At 39.8% G+C, this 9,943-nt stretch overlaps 1 protein-coding gene across 5 annotated transcripts in view; it reads left to right on the top strand.

Moving 5' to 3' along the window:
• The first annotated feature begins 8,777 nt into the window (after nucleotides 1–8,777).
• The window catches only part of Nlg-4 (neuroligin 4), a 425,248-nt gene continuing 424,082 nt past the window's right edge, over nucleotides 8,778–9,943 (top strand). For all 5 annotated transcript variants that reach the window (XR_013079732.1, XR_013079733.1, XM_076765746.1 and 2 more), the window contains exon 1: nucleotides 8,778–9,327. The gene's annotated coding sequence lies outside the window, so the exon portion shown is untranslated. The remainder of the gene's footprint in view (nucleotides 9,328–9,943) is intronic.

The following is a 9,943-nucleotide window of genomic DNA, read 5'->3' as shown; positions in this document are numbered from 1 at the left end:
GCATACATGGTCAGGTGAAGAACGTTGAAAAGAAATCATATAAAGTAAAGTTTGCAATAAAGTTCTTCACAAAGCATTATTATACTTTAAATAAAACGTCATTAAATTAACCTGTTCCACTGTCTACAATATTCCAATAAAATTATGTTTATTAATTCTCTCTAATTTAACATTTCACACTACATTATTAAAGGTATTAAAACCTCGTCCTTTGACTCAGTTTCGCTTATTTCAAATAACAATATTCCAATTTTGTGGAATGGAACAATATTTCATTATTTACAGTGAAATTTTATCCCCTTTGAACGGAAATTTTACCCATATACCTCAAAACTATCGTTTCGGAATTGGTTTCCATGATATCTCAAGATCTACTCAACCGATTTCGTTCATATTTGGCGTGTACCTTCAGTACATGTGTCGCTATAGCCCGTACTAGAATGAAGTCACAGGATACACTCACTATGGCCACTTGATAATTGGACAATTTTTATGGGGTTCTCCTCACTTTACGGGGTTAGGGAACAACTTTTCGAATATTTTTGTAATTTCTACATATTCTCCAGCAAAATACGCGTAGTTTGCTTTTTTAAACATTAAAATTCTCCAATCCGTTCAGAAGTTATGATGTTTTAAAGATACGCATGAAATTTCAGGGATACATGTCAACGTATGGTCAGACATGAAATTTTCGTTATGAATTTTTTACTCGAAAGTGCGTAGGATTTCGAGGATATATCTATTCACCAAGAATGCTTGTAATTGACTCCTCTAACTAAAAATAATTTTTTTAGAACGATTAGAAATTTTTTAATTTCGTCGAAAAATTTGTCCACCTACTCGAATTTTTTTCTCGAAAATGGTTAGGATTTCGAGGGTATGTCTATTGACCAAAAATGATTGTAATTGATCCCAGAACCTAGAAATAATTTTTTTAGAACGATCTGAAAAATTTTTTTCCCGTCGAAAAAATTAGGCACCTACACCCTGTCAATTTTTCTTAAAAATTACTTTTTCACTTTTAGTAATTTTGTTTGACGCCCTACAGAAAAGTTGTCTAATACTTTTTTGTAGGTATCCATGAACTCCACTTCCTCCCAAAATTTCAATCCAGTATATCCACTACTGTAGGAGTTATGGCCGTTTGAAAATTGGACCGTTTTTATGGAGTTTTTCTCATTTTGCGGGGTCAAGGACCAACTTTTCGAATATTTTTGCGATTTGTACATATTCTCCATCAAAATATGCGTAGTTTGCTTTTTTAAACATTAAAATCGTCCAATCCGTTCAGAAGTTATGGCGTTTTAAAGATACGCACAAAATTTTGGAGTGACATTTCTGGCCTGCAATTATAATTTCGGTAAGGAATTTTTTTCTCGGAAATGGTTAGGATTTCGAGGGTTTGTCTATTGACCAAAAATGATTGTAATTGACCCCCGCAATCGAAAATAATTTTTTTTAAATGATTTGAAAAAATTGTTTTTTGCCGAAAAATTTAGGCACCTGTCGATTTTTCTTAAAAATTGATAGTCTTGATTTTCGTCTTATTTTGACCTCTAGAATCTCCCATTAAAATTTTTCCCAGGGGTCGTCGAACTCCCTGCATATGCGAAACGCCGATGCAAGAACTTGCATAGTTTCTTTATAAAAACATACCAAAGAGAACATAAGAAAACGCGTTTTACAGTAGAAGACCCCTTAAATAGAGAAAAGCTCGATCATGGGGTACAAAAATTCCCTAAAATCCAGCGATTACGTTAAGCAACGCTAAGAATTTTCTGGTATAGAGTCTCGGCTGAAATGTCTTCATGAAGCCACCTCACACCGGTCGCCAAAATCCCGCGGCAGCTTCCAGGAAGCCAGGAGCCAGGTCCGACGCGGGCCAAGGAACAATTTTAAAAGGAAACCTGGGCGCAATTCCATTTGATTATATTTCACGAACACTCGCGGCGAGCTTTCAATGCGCCAGGTCGCAGCGAACTCGTGGCATTCGGTTAACCATTCTCTCAACCTTACCTTTCGTCCCGTTGCACCTGCTGCGGTCGTCGCGGTCCTTCGTTTTGTTTCGCCGGTCTAAATTGAATTTCACGCCGCGTTTTCATTCATTTTCTTCCACCGCTTTGAGGATTGCCAGAGCCCCGGCTCTCTCGGCCGCGTTCGCGCAGAGGTTCCACAAAGAGCAAAGAGAGAAGGAGAGTCCAAAGGCTGGTGCCAGCAGCTGCCGCTGAAGCCGGTCACCTTCTTTCATCCGTCTCTATCTCGCCATCAGCGTGTCTTGAGATACGGTCGACAGGGTGATTCATCTTCCGGGAGGGGATTATTGTGGGCTGGATGTGCGCAAAAGCTCCTCGTGACTCGTCTTCCTTTCGCGTCAGCTTTTCGCGCTTCTTCTTCCTCTTTTTCGTCTTCACGCTGATCCTGTGCCAGCGGCTCGATGCGCCCGTGTCTCGCAGGAACACGTCCACCTCCTACCTGGTCTCCTCTCTCGTTAAACTAGAGCCGTTCGACGGTTGAACCCCGACTTTCGAGCACAGAAATTCCTTCCGCGGGAAACTCCCGGCCGTCGGTTAATTCTCGAACAACGGTGAACACCTGCTCCTGTCGCGTGCTCGTTAATTCGACGGGCGTTCTACGTCCTCGAAATTGGTAAACAGACCCGACTGTTTCGCCCAGCGAAAGTTCCGATCCGACTTTTCCCCGGAAAATATCTCGGTCTTGGAGATTCTTTGTGTACTTTGTGCATGCACGGTTAAAGTTTAAATTTAAAACATACGAAACGATGTCAAACTCGTGTATACCGACCAAAGTGTATAATCAAATAGTTGTTAGCAAATACGAACTCCAACAATCCCAAAACAATACGGGTTTGCTAAAGGTGAAAGTGCGAAACGTTCCCTCTCCATCGAGAAGTACTAGGCATGCCCACCCACGCATACCCTAGAATGCATTCCCCGCCTCGAAAACCATCAAAGACAAACATAACACATTTAGACATCGCCAAGAATACAGCTGGAACTAGTAGCAAACACAATTAGAACTCATAGCGAAGTAGAACTCAGCCAACGAAGAACTCGATTGTAACAACATCACTGTATCTTGCGCGTATTGTAAATATACGTTCGTATAACCAACTTCGGTAAGCTCACTCCTCGGCATTAATTTTCACAGAGAGATCAGCGTGGTAGCAAGAACTGTACGCAGACAAAACCATACGCAATGCCGCAACACGAAATTTAGAAGCGAAATAAACTTCTTAGTTTGCATAGTGATTATAATTAATTGTATGGTCTGAAAAATTTGGTACATAGAAAATACAAGATAATCGTTCCTGCTTCAGTTAAATACAATGCAGCGTATATTCGATGGACAAATTTTCAAATGGGTAAAAATGAAATACCTCGATGAATTTAATTAACTTCGTCATAGAACATGCAGAGATTGGTTCATACGAAATAATTGGCTCTATTTCCTTCGAGTACTGAGAAAATAAAAATTCTGTTGTTGAAGAAAACGAAATTTTATAAAGAAGAAATGTTAAAAGACACAGAGAAACACTGCTGGTGATAAATCAAGAAGACCACACGGTAACAGTTGAAAGGACTCACCTGTTGGAAGTAATTGCCGTTTATCGATTGGAGGGAGATACAGACGACACGTTTAATTACGATACGACGGGTACAGGTGTTCATAGATGGCCAAGAACTAACTAGTAAGTTCGAAATATCCCTGGGGAAAACGATGTCGGAGATGCCGATCGAAAGTTGAAGCCATTCCCCGATGTTCCAGCAATTCGGAGATGAGAACCGTGAGGGTGAGTTTAAGAAGCTGGCACCGACACGTGAGCTGTTTGGTAGTTTTGCGAAGCAAAGTGATGCCACGTCTGGCGTCACAGATGTTCCTGGCAGTTAGCTGCATTTCCGGTAGTCAGAGGCATCATTATAACAGAACCGCGATCGTATTCAACCCTCTGTTCTTTCTTTCATGAAACGAAGAGAAAAGAAGGATCATTCTCAAAATTACTATTGCATAATGTGAAAACGTCTTGTTCGTTCGTTGTGATTTTCGTGTCTGATTGGATCACAAGAGAAAATAATTTTATTATCTATTTATTTTTTTAATTTTATGAAGCGAACGTCTTGTTCGTTTGTTGTGATTTTCGTGTCTGATTGGATCACAAGAGAAAATAATTTTATTATCTATTTATTTTTTTAATTTTATGAAGCGAAGAGAACTTCCTCTATTTTTACCAAAGTTCCCAAGTAAATGTTCACACAAGTAATTATTCACACGTATCATTCTCAGGTATTTGGCGAAATGTGAATATACATAAAATGTTTGAAACTGATATGCTTTTGAGTAGTTGAAAGAAACAAGGGAAAAGAGGGATAATCCGAAATGTCGCTAAATTTCGTTTGGACTTCGTAACAGATTTTTTTATAGAGCAACGTCGCTCCTCCATTAGGAAGGGAGCGATGCGAAACAGATTCTCGGTGAAAGCGGATAGGATATTCGCCCCAAATGCCGGTGCAGTAGTTATAACTTTAACCAAAGCAGTGGATGAGCGCCAGTATGCGCTCGTCCGTATTTTCCATCGCGGTATATTTCCGTTCGCGAGACGCACGCACGTCGCGCCATCCAGACTTGGTATATTAGAGGGATTCTTTGACTTCGAGGGGGCGTACAGCGTCTTCTTCGAAGCCCCGCGTTTCTCCCACTTTAGGGGAAGGAGATGGTAGAAATAGGTCGCATCGAAAGGTTTTCCGAAGTTCCACAAACGTAGCGAACCGCAAGTAGGAGACGGCCGCGTTTGCCGCAGATGAGCACATTATCCGGATGACGCGGTCTTTAGCTTTCCCGTCACCATGGATCAGAGGGCACCTCATGGGCTGCACGGAGAAAAATTTTCCTCCCGGGCACCAATTTCACCACAGATTTTTATTACGCTCTTATGAACGTGTATTCCACTTTGGAAAAGAGAGCTCGATGTAATTAGGAACTAAACGATTTGCTACCGCAATTCACGAGTAGTAAAGGAACAAAATTAAACATTCCACGATCTCTTTGTGACGATATCGTAATATATAAAAATTTCAATTCAATTACATTCTTCCGGTTCCAGTAAGGCTTTTAATTTTTTATTCATTGAAAATAGAACGAAATACATGCTTTGATTTACAGTCTTTAAATAATACATTTTAACATAAACGTATAAAATTTTACATGGAAATCAGTTAACTAGTATTACTGTATCATTTTTCTTTATTGAAAATTGTTATGTTTTTTAAATTTATTTTCATTCATTTAAAATCAATCGTTCGGAAGAAGTAGCCATGCTTTTTCTACCAATTTTTTGTTATAATGTAATAAGAATGTATCAGAGATTTCAATTGTTTTCTCATACAGTCGAACGTGGATATAATGATCATACGTGTTACAAGGTTATTGCTTTAACGAGCAGAAGCTGTAACGATGTTAATTTGCGTGTATTTCCATACAATTGCTTGCCTTTATAACGAGCATCCTATACCGATATACCATACAGTTGTGAGAAATTTAAGAGGAAGCAGAATACAACCATTAAAATAAATATTGCTTTTAAGATCCATAAATAAGATCAATATGAATCGTTATTATCTGCTATTAATATAATCTTTCAGTACCGAAAAATAATAATACGTCTAAGACATTTATTCCTCTATTTATTTACATTCAACAAAGTTGAAGTTTTTGCTTGGTTCTGTTATTATCCCAAGAAAAATGAACGAGTAGTAAAATTTACTTTTAATAGATATATCCGGAGGTTCGTGTAAACAACAATACGCCAAGGAAACAAATTCGCGTTGTATCCTTTATTGCACTATTGAGAGAATCATGAAGACACTTTAAAGCTGCTAAGAAGTTTCCAGTTTCCCGTGAGATCCTCGTTAAAACCTCGAACATGCAAAAGTTAAGCATCCTTCTGTCGCACGCTTCAACAACGAGGAAGTTTATTTTAATGAATTATCCGGTGACCGTGCATCTTGAATTCTTGAATCGAAACATGCTTCGGATCACCGCGAATCAGCTTAAGACAAAAACAACGACAACCGTCTTTCGTCGTAGAAATTATTCAGTTCTAACAAATAACCTCCGGCCATGTCCATAGACGTCTCTTTCATCGATAATAATTTTGATAAACGTCTATTCGACGAATGAACACAATAGACAGTATATTAAAAGGCAGTACTTAACGAGTTTTTACAAGAGACATAATCCTTAATTCCCCAAGTCTGGTTCTAGAACGTTGTAAACTACTTCGTAAATTTCTTGGAGTTTTAATTTAACTCGACGACGGTGTTAATGAAGATAGAAAACAATAGAAGGTTTCTCCTGTGTTGCTTCTGGCTGCCATTATTGGTACTAGTTTACGAAGATTTTGTAAATTCACGCGTAAAGGTCGTTACACGTCGCTTTGGAGAAAAAGGAAACGTCCATTGTGGCAGTTCCCGGGTTCAATGGAGCCAAAACTTCATGCGACGCAGGAACTCGTGATAAGGAACCGCGTTTAAGGGAACTTCCACGCAAAGTTCCTAAGGGAGTTTCATTCATTGAAGTTCTTGACTAACGAAAGTTTCCGCTTTAATTTCCTGGGTACTGGCTGATAATTCTTTGCATCGAAGAACGCTTAATGCTTCAAATTCACGAGGAAAATCGTAGAGAAATGGGACACCGTCTCTAAGGGCGCCAATCAGCAGACAAACGCGATGAAAGAGCACTTGCGTACTTTCGAATTCAAAGAAGTGACCCCTTAAGTACCGTAACCTCTCGTTTCGTGGTCTAATTACCTACAATATGAGTTTAGAGCAAACCAGTCCTCGTGGACGTTTAAACTTTAAGCGCTTTTTCGAGGTTCTTCCTGCATCCTTTCAGCGGACGAATCCTTTCTGACGAACTTTCGCCACGGAGATCAATCGCTTTCTATTCCAGTAGAGTATCGGAAGGACGATATGCCTGTTTTTTACTTCGGAAAGTGAAGAATGGGAAGTGTGGGTGCTCTGTCGAGTCCCTAGGTAGCGGCAAAGTTACTAAAAAGTGTCCTTCCGTTGGCAAAACTGAATCGATAGCGGCTGTCCTCCTCCAGTCGGGCCTGCGCTCCACCATTCCACTAGCTTCGCCGGTGTTTCAGTGTTCTAGAACGGGTTTTGCTTTTCTTGTTTCACACAACAGCGCGCAGTATATTTTCAAAGATACACACAATAATTTTATTAGTAGGTGCGCTTCTGGCCATAATAAATAATGAACGACAAAATTATCAGGATATATTTTATTTAATGTTTTGACTTGTACGTCTTTGAGTTCGCTTTTCCTCGAACATTAAAAATCTATAAATAAAGGAGATGGTGGGAGCAGAAAATTTGTTTCAATTATGCAAATTTAATTTAGAGTTCCAAGGAAATTGCACTGCAACATTATTACTAATTATACTCCATAAGTATTAATGGGCTTCTAGAATTTTCAAAAAAGTACCATTGAGTGTCATAAATATACAGGATGTTCATCTTAATAAACGCTAACAAAATGTTTTTGGGACACTACGCTAGATTGAAAGAAACGACTCTATTATCTGACCAATTATATCCCAAGACTTAACGCCGTTAGATCTTTCTCTGAGATTCATTTACGGATATCGTAAATCGCTAAAAAAAGCTCACACTAAATTTTTATTACGACCAAAGTGTAAATGTGTTAGTAATAGGATTTGTAAATAAAAAACTTGGACGTTGACTACGAAAACGAAAATTATCGGTACTGTAAACATTGGAACTTTCTTGTAGTATTCCTTAGGTTACTTCAATATTGCCACACTTTTCATTCGAGGTGCAAAAAGGTCGTATGTCAACGAAAGGAGAGACTTTCTTCTAGAAACGTGGTAAAAAATGAGTTGCAAACGAAATTATTAAAGTTTGTCACAGTTTATAAATTATATCCTCAATTTTAGCGTTTATATAGTTTCTCACTTTCACGTAATTTGCAACACATGCACGATGAACCTGTTTTTTCTTTCTCATGCATAGTGTAATACAATCTGCTTTCAGGAAGATAAAAAATGTGCGTGTTTATTCATGACTTCGATAGGGAGAACGAAATTTCTAGTTAGGCGAGTGCACAGTAATATTGGATAAGATTGTGAGAAACTTTCGGTTGAATGCAGGCTTCAACAAAGGCACAGTAATTATTTTGCAATGAAATGTGTTTTGGTACTGAAATGTCTGAGATTAATAAAATACTTTGCAAATATTATATTTTTCCAATTTGATCTAGATCTACTCAAAAACAATCTAAAAAATATTTTGTATCCTGATCTAGAAGAGCTCAAATGGAGGCGTTAACAAAAAATCACGAACAAAATTCGAGACTTTGAGGATTCAAAAATCCCATCCTTAGAAATTATAAATAAAAGATAAATTCTTGTTCTGAAAGTCGTTGAAATGAAATTTTATCTCCGCTTTGCACGATAAGTTGAACTCATTTTTATGGGGATAACTGATGGAAGGTTTCGAAGAATAGGTACACGCGGTTGATTGGGGATTTGTAAATGGGAAAAATTGAAATAAACCCGGCAAAGTAGATCGAAAGAACCGCGAGAGGAAACGTTATAGTCCGGTCGGTAGGGTTTAGGTGCGAGCCACAGAATCGACCGTGGCGCGTTTCGACCCTGCAAGAGTCGTGTGGTGTCTCTGGCGTCGCTGTGCGCGAGAGCATACAGACCTTCTCATTCCCGTGCCGTAGTCCGTCTCGCGAGCTTCCACGCGACGCGACGTTACGTGTTGTTCACCGACTATCCAGTCACCGTTTGACTGTCGCGTTTCTCGCGAGTGTGTCAGTGCCCCGTGTATATTCCGCGTCCTCCTCCGCCGTACCATGGAATCCTCTTTTCCGCGTAGTCTGGTTCCGCGGTAAATCGCGCGATTATCCAGCGACAGCGTGACGCCAACGACAGACGAACCCACGGCGCTCGAGAGAGAATGACATTTGACTGGCACGAAACTCGTGGAAAGGTTCGTCTCGCTGCGTGCTGGATCGAACGGGAGCAGGAAGGATCACCAGTTGGGCACTGAGTCGCAGCGTATCGCGTATCACTGGTCGTCGAGCTGTTTACGGGAACGGTGTACGCGAAGTTTGAAGAGCAGAGAATTATTATTGTTACGGGAGTGAAAACTTTGAACTTCGACTTCGTATCAGTGTGATTCTGCTGATCGCGTGGTTCCGTGTACGTGTCACCGGTTCTTGTGATTGTGTGTGTGGGAGTATAGTGCACCGGCGGACAGTGACGTCGCTTCGTGCACGGTGAGTACGCGACACTTTTTAGTTTTCTTGCGCTGGTTAATTAGCAGAAACGCCCGACCGGCAACGAGCGAGAATATTTTCGAATTCATAGATTCCGCGGTGCCTCGTTAAAGGGAAGATCCCGTTAAAGTATCGACGCGACCGCGTTAAATTGATTTCGGTGTTGCTCTGTAATAGAAATTGTGGACACTGCGTTTTTAAGCCTCTGATATATCTTATATTGTGCAATATGTTGATCATTCTCGGAACGAAACGCTTCGTATTTAGGTATATACCTTGGTACACACCCTGTAGGTCGCAGGAGATAAATGAATTCGAGGTCATACTACGCTTTTGGGCACTGTTTTTCAAAGACTTTGTATTTTTTGATAGTCCTTCGTGGATGCAGACAAAGTACACCAGTTTTGAGTTTAGGAATGCGTTGGTTCGAAAGTTGTACGTAGTAGAAATTTAGAGTATTAAATTTCCTTGTTGTCGATTTAACAGGGACGAGTTAGTAAATGTAAATAGACCTCTGGTCGACCGAGTCGTCGTTTCTTTTGTGTACGTCCATCGACTCGTAAAATTCGGCTGAACTGTCCTTGCGAATACCCTTACTGTTCGGTAGCGTGTTGAT

The sequence above is a fragment of the Colletes latitarsis genome, chromosome 5 (genome assembly GCF_051014445.1).
Source record: "Colletes latitarsis isolate SP2378_abdomen chromosome 5, iyColLati1, whole genome shotgun sequence".
In the NCBI taxonomy this organism is placed as follows: domain Eukaryota; kingdom Metazoa; phylum Arthropoda; class Insecta; order Hymenoptera; family Colletidae; genus Colletes; species Colletes latitarsis.
Note: the sequence above shows the minus strand (reverse complement) of the source record. Positions and strands in the feature narration are given on the sequence as shown.